Source organism: Patiria miniata, unplaced genomic scaffold (assembly GCF_015706575.1).
Source record: "Patiria miniata isolate m_02_andy unplaced genomic scaffold, ASM1570657v1 HiC_scaffold_6, whole genome shotgun sequence".
NCBI classification, from domain to species: Eukaryota; Metazoa; Echinodermata; class Asteroidea; order Valvatida; family Asterinidae; genus Patiria; species Patiria miniata.
In genome coordinates, this window is record NW_024037073.1 from 24,623,688 (window position 1) to 24,636,964 (window position 13,277).

Below are 13,277 nucleotides of genomic sequence, written 5' to 3' on the forward strand. Positions count from 1 at the left end.
TAAAATATTGCAGTGATGTAGATCCTGCATCGTCCACGGCATCATTCACGAGCAGAAATACTTCAAGGGTGCCCACTGGCACTGCTACCACTGTCACAACGGGTTCAGCAGGAGGGACGAGGCTATGAAGCACTACCAGCAACACTTCCGTAATCCAGAGACCACAATACAGATGGTTATTACTCGGGTACAGTATGTCATGGTCAATGTTACAATCATGTACTTCATTTGATCCCAGTGGGCACATCAGACTGCACGTACAATACATGTAAACCACAATTCATAAATACCTATGGCAGTTGATCCATTCCTATTGGTCGAGAAGCCGCCATGTGGCCGGTCTTAAATGGATGATAAAGACATGGCTGGCTGGTCTTCAACTCTTTTCCAGTGTCACTTGAAATTTTGGCTCCTATGAAATCCAGTGCCTCTTTCCATTTTATTGGTCCTCACGTAGGCATGCGCAATGCTACCAGTGAGTCAGTATTTCATAGTCCTAAAATTCACAACGCAACACCCCAGGTGCATTTTTGCATGACATCGCGCAGTATGTGCGATGCGTGCACCAATCTCCATAAAAGGAGTTGTTAACATCTTAATCGCGAGCTGGACACTCCATTATTTAGCTATAGAGGGGTGTTAAAAAAACATGAAGTGAACTTGTTGAGCAAAATCAGTTGTTTTACCAAAAGGTTTGGATTTTTTTTGACAGAATAGGTATTTATGAATGGGAATAAATATGTGCTTGGTCGGTATTTAAGTTTAAGACCGCTTGGAGTCTGGGTGCTGATAAATACCATCGCCTTCGACTCCAAGCGGTTTTAAACAGAGTGATTAAGACCTTCCAAGCATACTTTTATTCCCTTTAAACTGCATCAACAGTGATAAGCTATTAAACATTGGCACAGGTGGGTAAACTACCATGGTTCACTCAGAAAATGTTGTAAATTCCTGATGCTTGAATTCCGGAGCTCATTGGACTTATTTATAGCTTTAAAGACTCTCTGAAATGAATTTCACAATCAAACATTTGACTCAAGTATTTATTCTTTTGAGAATGATTAGAGACACCCTTTTGGCTTAAACTGTTTGAAAATGCACTTATTTTTTTAACCTTCGCAGTTTCAGTGCTGTTTCAAGACAACTGAGTATGCCGTTGCTGTAATGTAATGGTCCCCTTTAATCTGCATGAAAATAAAACAAACGATGAAATAAATTTCATCAGTTGAAATTGATGTACCTTGTGAGCAGGTATGGTGGTTTACAAGGATTTTGGTGGATTTTATCAAATGCCAACACTTAGGATCTTTTAAAATAATTAAGTTTGAACTTTAATTTTTCCCTGTACATTTGCAGTGTAAATTGAATCTTTTGCAACCCTGCAGGTTTTGTCTCATTTTATCATCCTCAACCACTTCACTCCACCATTTTTACCCAGGATGTCAACTAGATCTTCACCACATACACTGACCCAGCACCCAACAGTACCAGCCTGGTAACACACCTCATAGTCCCCCAGTCACAGCAGCCATCAGAGACGGACACATCATCCCCGGGGCTATGAGCAGACTGACGGGCAGCAGCCGCAGATCGAGTACCAGTATGCCTGCATCAATGATCCGAGCCAGAGCACTGCCAATGGGGAAGGTAAGATGGTAAGAATATTAACCCTGACCCTCCAAGAATCCTTCAGCATCTACCCAGAGGTTAAGGTGGATAATGCCACCAGCAGTGAAGGATAATTAGAAGAAGCTGACCAAAAAGCCAAGGGGGAGGCATTTGATGCAAGGAAGAACTCTTCCCCCCCCCACCCCCACCCCCCACCCCCACTTTGTTTTCAATTGATATATCATGAATCCATATGGAAGAAGGGAATGGGTAGACAACAACATGTTTAATACAGTTGTCTTCACTCCTGCACTTGTTTGGTCAATAAAATATGTAAACAACAACCAAAAGTTCAGCAATTTTTTAGGGGGTTGGGGTGGATGAGGGCCAATATTGACAGTGGATTTTACAGATTGAAATTACAAGGTGCAAAGGGTGTGCCATTGGTGTTATTTAAGTAGATTGAATTTTGGAGGATTCAGGAAGGTTCTAAGCAACAAAAAAATCTAATAAGTCAGGGTCGCAGTACATTTTGAGAGCTGACTTAAACAATTAATTAAATATTGGCATTTGGCCTTCACCTTGCCCACCTAATGTTAGGAATACGGTTTGAAAAAGTGAGTGATTGCTTGCACCCAGTTACAAGGAATTACATGTTCTTGACACACTGCATCATTGGGGACTTTCTCGCCTGCATCCTGTTTTTACCGCTACATATCATCTGTCCCATTCAAGCACAACATATATGTCGACCTTTCTACTCCATAAACTCCTCCCATCATTTCCCCTCTTTGTGTAGCCCACACCTGGAGTGACCTTTTGATGACCGACTTTCATTATTACAGGAATCATTATCCAGGATAATTACTCAACCTTTCCCTCTCGTAAACAGTTGTCCTTATTGAAATACCAGACGAAGGAAGCAAAGAGGATTTGGAGGACGAGACTCTCGTAAACAGTTGTCCTTATTGAAATACCAGATGAAGGAAGCAAAGAGGATTTGGAGGACGAGACTTGCTACACAGAGCACAACTTGTCGCTGCTGCTGCAGGAGAAGGAACGTCTGGAGAAGACTCTTGAGGAGGAGCGGACCACGTGGGCCCAGACAGAGCACAGGATGAAAGGCACTATAGAAAGGCTTCGTACAAAGGTGAGTGGGCATTCCATCTGGTCTTGGTCTTTGTTGAGTTTGGATCTTGTTCCCTGCATGCAACAGGTACCAAGGGCGTCAATCGCTTCTCAAAAGTGGGAGGGGGGACATACCTTGATCAGAACTAATGCAGGCACACTAATGCGACTGCGTTCTTTCAGTGGTCAGATTTCTGTCAGGATGCCAGCTGTCATGGCTGTGGACGATCATGGTGTGCACTGTTGTTGTCATTGCTCTACATTTTCTACACGTTCTACGCTACACGTTCTACGTTGTTTTATGCGCTGACGCTGCTTATGATAAATGCAGACAAACCGTTGCACACATTTTGTACACAAGCTCAGATGTGTCGTTTATCCTTGTGTAGAGGATTCGTGGTTTCACTCAAACTCTAGTTGCACTAAATAACTGGGTAACAACACATGTGCCTTCTTAAGCATTCATGCTCCAACTGCACACATCATGAAGTGCATAAATGTCAGACTTTGGTGTGCGCTGTCATGGTTGTGATTGGTTACACATCATGGGGCAGAGCCTAATGGATTGGTCTATTAAAATTCCATCTGTAAACAAATAATTTCTCTGCCCATCCGTCTTGCCCTCCAGGTTGAGTATTTGTCCAACACAAACATGTCACTCAAGCAGCAGCTGTCCATGATTCACACGTCCAGTTTGAAACATCTAACCAACGACAGCGAGAACCAGTCCATTTTGCAAGAGTTACTGCAACACATGTCTGAGGAGCACACCCAGCTGCTGCACCACCATCTAGCACAGCTACGGCTGTACACTCAGGCCTGCGCATTATCCAAATCAGCCCCCGAGGAATCTGCAGCTGAATCTACAGTCTTGGTACCAGACCTGGCTGACCAATCACAGGACATCTCACACATGGCCATGATGTCGTCCTCGGAGGGCACCCTTGGGAACATGGAGCAGACAGTCGTCATGACGATAACGTCTGAGGAGGATTCGGAGCCGCTCGGCAACATCGTGGATAACCCCGGAGATACTGTGGGACATTACTCCTTGACTTTGGATAAGGACGTTCACTTGTCACCAAATGACATTCCATACCAGCTGACAAGCGAGGGACTGTCACCAAGACATGGCACCTCTGAGTCGGGTCACGTTTATCAATCAGGTAGAACTCATTCACATCACGACACAGGCTGTGATGTCACGCAACAGGATTTTCACAAGAACAAAAGTTGAAAATTGGTTCTTTCCAACAGCATGCCAAAAATATTCTGCCCCGATGGCTTTGACAAAAGAACGTTTGATGACAACATGTCAAATGAGGGACCACCATTAAAATGTGGGAGAACTAACAGCCTGAAAGCCACTTAACTAAATAAAACCGGACATATTTTGTAAATAGTGTACACTCAGTGTTGTCTTAGGGCTTTTTTTTTGGGGGGGGGAATTGAACTAATGAGTTGAGTCTTCATGGAAGTTTGTCTTACCTGAATGAAAAATTTTACCAAAGCAACTGGCCTTGGTCTCTCCTATCTTTTCGAGTTCTCGATGGGCAAATCCCGAATCCGCTCAGTGAATGGGCGTCGTTGTAGGCCCAAACAGATCCATGTAGGTCCTCAAATCTATTACTGAAACATAAACGATGCAATTATGATTAACATTGAAACATTTGGTCGTATGTATAAAAACTAGCATTTGCTTTTTTTTTACTACGTATTTTTCAGCATAACTTTTATTTGCATGAATAAAAATGAGAGTAAATGCTTTCACTATTTGCTTCAAGCTAAAAGTATTTGCTTTTTTACTTTTTGGCTTTTGCTAGACTAGAAGTGTGGACTGGTTTCAAACTTGCAAAAAATATAAATTTCAATTGACCTCAAAATTAATAAAATTTTAAAATCTAAAACTCCAACTGTGGGACTTGAACCAGCAACCTTCAGAAGTTCAGATTTAGGGTCATCAGTCCGTATTACTTGATTAAACACAACTTCACACTATTTTGTGGTTACAAAATTAACTGTAAAGTTTCAATTGACCTGAAAGGTAGCAAAATTTTGAAATCTAAAATTCCCAGCGTGGGAATGAACCTGCAACCTTTAGATTTATAGTCAGCAGTCTGAACCACTGCACTAAGCATAATTTCATGCTTTTTAGTGGTTACGGAATTAACTATCAAGTTTCAATTTACCCAAAAGAAATACAATTTTAAAATCTAAAATTTCCACCCTGGATTTGAACCCACAACCTTAACATTTAAAGTCAGCAGTCCGTACCATTGTACTTAGCATAATTCTACTGTTTTAATTGGTTAAAAAATTAACTAAAAAGTTTCAATTTACCCAAAAAGATATAAAATTTTAAAATCTTTAATTCCCTTCCTGGATTTGAACCCACAACCTTCAGATTTCGAGTCAGCAGTCCGTACCATTGGACTTAGCATAATTTCACACTTTTTACAGGTTACGAAATTAACTATGAAGTTTTAATTTACCCAAAAAGTAATAAAATTTGAAAATCTAAAATTTCCACCCTGGATTTGAACCCACAACCTTCAGATTTTGAGTCAGCAGTCCGTACCATTGGACTAAGCATAATTGTACACTTTTAAAGGTTACGAAATTAACTATCAAGTTTAAATTTACCCAAAAAGTAATACAATTTTTAAATCTAAACTTCCCCCATTGGAATTGAACCTGCAACCCTCAGATTTCGAGTCGGTAGTCCATACCATTGGACTAAGCCTAATTACACACTTGTTAAAGGTTACAAAATTAACTATAATGTTTTAATTTACCCAAAAAGTAATACAATTTTAAAATCTAAAATTCCCACCCTGGATTTGAACCCACAACCTTCAGATTTAGAGTCAGTAGTCCATACCATTGGACTTAGCATAATTTCACACTTTTTAGCGGTTACGAAATTAATGATGAAGTTTAAATTTACCCAAAAAGAAATAAATTTTAAAATCTAAAATCCCCCCCCCTGGAATTGAACCCGCAACCTTCAGATTTCGAGTCAATAGTCCATACCATTGGACTAAGCCTAATTTCACACTTGTTAAAGGTTACGAAATTAACTATAATGGTTTAATTTACCCAAAAAGTAACAAAATTTTAAAATCTAAAATTCCCACCCTGGAATTGAACCCACAACCTTCAGATTTCGAGTCAGTAGTCCATACCATTGGACTAAGTGTAATTTCACAATTTTTAAATGTTACGAAATTAACTATGAAGTTTCAATTTACCCAAATATAAATAAAATCTAAAATTTCCACCCTGGATTTGAACCCGCAACCTTCAGATTTCGAGTCGGCAGTCCATACCATTGGACTAAGCCTAATTTCACACTTATTAAAGGTTACGAAATTAACTATAATGTTTTAATTTACCCAAAAAAGTAATACAATTTTAAAATCTAAAATTCCCACCCTGGAATTGAACCCACAACCTTCAGATTTCGAGTCAGTAGTCCATACCATTGGACTAAGTGTAATTTCACAATTTTTAAATGTTACGAAATTAACTATGAAGTTTCAATTTACCCAAATATAAATAAAATCTAAAATTTCCACCCTGGATTTGAACCCGCAACCTTCAGATTTAGAGTCGGCAGTCCATACCATTGGACTAAGCCTAATTTCACACTTTTTAAAGGTTACGAAATTAACTATAATGTTTTAATTTACCCAAAAATGTAATACAATTTTAAAATCTAAAATTCCCACCCTGGAATTGAACCCACAACCTTCAGAATTCGAGTCAGTAGTCCATACCATTGGACTAAGCCTAATTTCACACTTTTTAAAGGTTACGAAATTAACTATGAAGTTTCAATTTACCCAAAAATAAATAAAATCTAAAATTTCCAACCTGGATTGGAACCCGCAACCTTCAGATTTCGAGTCAGTAGTCCATACCATTGGACTAAGTGTAATTTCACAATTTTTTGTGGTTACGAAATTAACTATAAAATTTAGATTTACCCTAAAAGACATAAAAATTTAAAATCTAAAATTTCCACCCTGGATTTGAACCCACAACCTTCAGATTTAGAGTCAGTAGTCCATACCATTGGACTAAGTGTAATTTCACAATTTTTAAAGGTTACGAAATTAACTATAATGTTTTAATTTACCCAAAAAAGTAATAAAATTTTAAAATCTAAAATTCCCACCCTGGAATTGAACCCACAACCTTCAGATTTCAAGTCAGTAGTCCATACCATTCGACTAAGTGTAATTTCACAATTTTTAAATGTTACGAAATTAACTATGAAGTTTCAATTTACCCAAATGTAAATAAAATCTAAAATGTCCACCCTGGATTTGAACCCGCAACCTTCAGATTTAGAGTCGGCAGTCCATACCATTGGACTAAGCCTAATTTCACACTTTTTAAAGGTTACGAAATTAACTATGAAGTTTCAATTTACCCAAAAATAAATAAAATCTAAAATCTAAAACCTGGATTGGAACCCACAACCTTCAGATTTCGAGTCAGTAGTCCATACCATTGGACTAAGTGTAATTTCACACTTTTTTGGGGTTACGAAATTAACTATAAAATTTAAATTTACCCTAAAAGACATAAAAATTTAAAATCTAAAATTTCCACCCTGGATTTGAACCCACAACCTTCAGATTTAGAGTCAGTAGTCCATACCATTCGACTAAGCATAATTTCACACTTTTTAGTAGTTACGAAATTAACTATGAAGTTTAAATTTACCCAAAAAGACATAAAATTTTAAAATCTAAAATTCCCACCCTGGAATTGAACCCACAACCTTCAGATTTCGAGTCAGTAGTCCATACCATTGGACTAAGTGTAATTTCACACTTTTTTGGGGTTACGAAATTAACTATAAAATTTAAATTTACCCTAAAAGACATAAAAATTTAAAATCTAAAATTTCCACCCTGGATTTGAACCAACAACCTTCAGATTTAGAGTCAGTAGTCCATACCATTCGACTAAGCATAATTTCACACTTTTTAGTGGTTACGAAATTAACTATGAAGTTTAAATTTACCCAAAAAGACATAAAATTTTAAAATCTAAAATTCCCACCCTGGAATTGAACCCACAACCTTCAGATTTCGAGTCAGTAGTCCATACCATTGGACTAAGTGTAATTTCACAATTTTTAAATGTTACAAAATTAACTATGAAGTTTCAATTTACCCAAATATAAATAAAATCTAAAATTTCCACCCTGGATTTGAATCCGCAACCTTCAGATTTCGAGTCGGCAGTCCATACCATTGGACTAAGCCTAATTTCACACTTATTAAAGGTTACGAAATTAACTATAATGTTTTAATTTACCCAAAAAAGTAATACAATTTTAAAATCTAAAATTCCCACCCTGGAATTGAACCCACAACCTTCAGATTTAGAGTCGGCAGTCCATACCATTGGACTAAGCCTAATTTCACACTTTTAAAAGGTTACGAAATTAACTATAATGTTTTAATTTACCCAAAAAAGTAATACCATTTTAAAATCTAAAATTCCCACCCTGGAATTGAACCCACAACCTTCAGATTTAGAGTCAGTAGTCCATACCATTGGACTAAGTGTAATTTCACAATTTTTAAAGGTTACGAAATTAACTATAATGTTTTAATTTACCCAAAAAAGTAATAAAATTTTAAAATATAAAGTTCCCACCCTGGAATTGAACCCACAACCTTCAGATTTCGAGTCAGTAGTCCATACCATTGGACTAAGTGTAATTTCACAATTTTTAAATGTTACGAAATTAACTATGAAGTTTCAATTTACCCAAAAATAAATAAAATCTAAAATCTAAAATTTCCACCCTGGATTTGAACCCACAACCTTCAGATTTAGAGTCAGCAGTCCATACCATTTGACAAAGCATAATTTCACACTTTTTAGTGGTTACGAAATTAACTATGAAGTTTAAATTTACCCAAAAAGACAAAGTATAAAATCTAAAATTTCCAGCCTGGAATTGAACCCGCAACCTTCAGATTTAGAGTCGGCAGTCCATACCATTGGACTAAGCCTAATTTCACACTTTTAAAAGGTTACGAAATTAACTATAATGTTTTAATTTACCCAAAAAAGTAATACCATTTTAAAATCTAAAATTCCCACCCTGGAATTGAACCCACAACCTTCAGATTTAGAGTCAGTAGTCCATACCATTGGACTAAGTGTAATTTCACAATTTTTAAAGGTTACGAAATTAACTATAATGTTTTAATTTACCCAAAAAAGTAATAAAATTTTAAAATATAAAGTTCCCACCCTGGAATTGAACCCACAACCTTCAGATTTCGAGTCAGTAGTCCATACCATTGGACTAAGTGTAATTTCACAATTTTTAAATGTTACGAAATTAACTATGAAGTTTCAATTTACCCAAAAATAAATAAAATCTAAAATCTAAAATTTCCACCCTGGATTTGAACCCACAACCTTCAGATTTAGAGTCAGCAGTCCATACCATTTGACAAAGCATAATTTCACACTTTTTAGTGGTTACGAAATTAACTATGAAGTTTAAATTTACCCAAAAAGACAAAGTATAAAATCTAAAATTTCCACCCTGGAATTGAACCCACAACCTTCAGATTTCAAGTCAGCAGTCCATACCATTGGACTAAGTGTAATTTCACAATTTTGTAAGTGTTACGATATTAACTATGAAGTTTCAATTTACCCAAAAATAAATAAAATCTAAAATCTAAAATTTCCAGGCTGGAATTGAACCCACAACCTTCAGATTTCAAGTCAGTAGTCCATACCATTGGACTAAGCCTAATTTCACACTTTTTAAAGGTTACGAAATTAACTATAATGTTTTAATTTACCCAAAAAAGTAATACAATTTTAAAATCTAAAATTCCCACCCTGGAATTGAACCCACAACCTTCAGATTTCGAGTCAGTAGTCCATACCATTGGACTAAGTGTAATTTCACAATTTTTAAAGGTTACGAAATTAACTATAATGTTTTAATTTACCCCAAAAAGTAATAAAATTTTAAAATATAAAGTTCCCACCCTGGATTTGAACCCACAACCTTCAGATTTCGAGTCAGTAGTCCATACCATTGGACTAAGTGTAATTTCACAATTTTTAAATGTTACGAAATTAACTATGAAGTTTCAATTTACCCAAAAATAAATAAAATCTGAAATCTAAAATTTCCACCCTGGATTTGAACCCACAACCTTCAGATTTAGAGTCAGCAGTCCATACCATTTGACTAAGCATAATTTCACACTTTTTAGTGGTTACGAAATTAACTATGAAGTTTAAATTTACCCAAAAAGACAAAGTATAAAATCTAAAATTTCCACCCTGGAATTGAACCCACAACCTTCAGATTTCAAGTCAGCAGTCCATACCATTGGACTAAGTGTAATTTCACAATTTTGTAAGTGTTACGATATTAACTATGAAGTTTCAATTTACCCAAAAATAAATAAAATCTAAAATCTAAAATTTCCAGCCTGGAATTGAACCCACAACCTTCAGATTTCAAGTCAGCAGTCCATACCATTGGACTAAGCATAATTTCACACTTTTTAGTGGTTACGAAATTAACTATAAAATTTAAATTTACCCTAAAAGACATAAAATTTTAAAATCTAAAATTTCCACCCTGGCTTTGAACCCAAAACCTTCAGATTTAGAGTCAGTAGTCCATACCAATGGACTAAGTGTAATTTCACATTTTTTAAAGGTTACGAAATTAACTATAATGTTTTAATTTACCCAAAAAAGTAATACAATTTTAAAATCTAAAATTCCCACCCTGGAATTGAACCCACAACCTTCAGATTTCGAGTCAGTAGTCGATACCATTGGGCTAAGTGTAATTTCACAATTTTTAAATGTTACGAAATTAACTATGAAGTTTCAATTTACCCAAATATAAATAAAATCTAAAATTTCCACCCTGGATTTGAACCCGCAACCTTCAGATTTAGAGTCCGCAGTCCATAACATTGGACTAAGCCTAATTTCACACTTTTTAAAGGTTACGAAATTAACTATAATGTTTTAATTTACCCAAAAAAGTAATACAATTTTAAAATCTAAAATTCCCACCCTGGAATTGAACCCACAACCTTCAGATTTTGAGTCAGTAGTCCATACCATTGGACTAAGCCTAATTTCACACTTTTTAAAGGTTACGAAATTAACTATAATGTTTTAATTTACCCAAAAAAGTAATAAAATTTTAAAATCTAAAATTCCCACCCTGGAATTGAACCCACAACCTTCAGATTTCGAGTCAGTAGTCCATACCATTGGGCTAAGTGTAATTTCACAATTTTTAAATGTTACGAAATTAACTATGAAGTTTCAATTTACCCAAATATAAATAAAATCTAAAATTTCCACCCTGGATTTGAACCCGCAACCTTCAGATTTAGAGTCCGCAGTCCATACCATTGGACTAAGCCTAATTTCACACTTTTTAAAGGTTACGAAATTAACTATAATGTTTTAATTTACCCAAAAAAGTAATACAATTTTAAAATCTAAAATTCCCACCCTGGAATTGAACCCACAACCTTCAGATTTTGAGTCAGTAGTCCATACCATTGGACTAAGCCTAATTTCACACTTTTTAAAGGTTACGAAATTAACTATAATGTTTTAATTTACCCAAAAAAGTAATACAATTTTAAAATCTAAAATTCCCACCCTGGAATTGAACCCACAACCTTCAGATTTCGAGTCAGAAGTCCATACCATTGGACTAAGTGTAATTTCACACTTTTTGGGGGTTACGAAATTAACTATAAAATTTAAATTTACCCTAAAAGACATAAAATTTTAAAATCTAAAATTTCCACCCTGGATTTGAACCCACAACCTTCAGATTTAGAGTCAGTAGTCCATACCATTGGACTAAGCATAATTTCACACTTTTTAGTGGTTACGAAATTAAATATGAAGTTTAAATTTACCCCAAAAGACATAAAATTTTAAAATCTAAAATTTCCACCCTGGATTTGAACCCACAATCTTCAGATTTAGAGTCAGTAGTCCATACCATTGGACTAAGTGTAATTTCACAATTTTTAAAGGTTACAAAATTAACTATAATGATTTAATTTACCCAAAAAAGTAATACAATTTTAAAATCTCAAATTCCCAGCCTGGAATTGAACCCACAACCTTCAGATATCAAGTCAGCAGTCCATACCATTGGACTAAGCATAATTTCACGCTTTTTAGTGGTTACGAAATTAACTATGAAGTTTAAATTTACCCCAAAAGACATAAAATTTTAAAATCTAAAATTTCCACCCTGGATTTGAACCCACAATCTTCAGATTTAGAGTCAGTAGTCCATACCATTGGACTAAGTGTAATTTCACAATTTTTAAAGGTTACGAAATTAACTATAATGTTTTAATTTACCCAAAAAAGTAATAAAATTTTAAAATCTAAAATTCCCACCCTGGAATTGAACCCACAACCTTCAGATTTTGAGTCAGTAGTCCATACCATTGGACTAAGTGTAATTTCACGATTTTTAAATGTTACGAAATTAACTATGAAGTTTAAATTTACCCAAATATAAATAAAATCTAAAATTTCCACCCTGGATTTGAACCCGCAACCTTCAGATTTAGAGTCCGCAGTCCATACCATTGGACTAAGCCTAATTTCACACTTTTTAATGGTTACGAAATTAACTATGAAGTTTCAATTTACCCAAAAATAAATAAAATCTAAAATCTAAAATTTCCAACCTGGATTGGAACCCACAACCTTCAGATTGAGAGTCAGTAGTCCATACCATTGGACTAAGTGTAATTTCACACTTTTTTGTGGTTACGAAATTAACTATAAAATTTAAATTTACCCTAAAAGACATAAAAATTTAAAATCTAAAATTTCCACCCTGGATTTGAACCCACAACCTTCAGATTTAGAGTCAGTAGTCCATACCATTGGACTAAGTGTAATTTCACAATTTTTAAAGGTTACGAAATTAACTATAATGTTTTAATTTACCCAAAAAAGTAATAAAATTTTAAAATCTAAAATTCCCACCCTAGAATTGAACCCACAACATTCAGATTTCGAGTCAGTAGTCCATACCATTGGACTAAGTGTAATTTCACAATTTTTAAATGTTACGAAATTAACTATGAAGTTTCAATTTACCCAAATATAAATAAAATCTAAAATTTCCACCCTGGATTTGAACCCGCAACCTTCAGATTTAGAGTCGGCAGTCCATACCATTGGACTAAGCCTAATTTCACACTTTTTAAAGGTTACAAAATTAACTATGAAGTTTCAATTTACCCAAAAATAAATAAAATCTAAAATCTAAAACCTGGATTGGAACCCGCAACCTTCAGATTTCGAGTCAGTAGTCCATACCATTGGACTAAGTGTAATTTCACACTTTTTGGGGTTACGAAATTAACTATAAAATTTAAATTTACCCTAAAAGACATAAAAATTTAAAATCTAAAATTTCCACCCTGGATTTGAACCCACAACCTTCAGATTTTGAGTCAGTA

The 13,277-nt window shown here is 35.2% G+C and overlaps 1 pseudogene; it reads left to right on the top strand.

Moving 5' to 3' along the window:
• Nucleotides 1-922: 922 nt before the first annotated feature.
• LOC119743354 lies at nt 923-4,152 on the top strand (annotated as a pseudogene).
• Nucleotides 4,153-13,277: the final 9,125 nt, after the last annotated feature.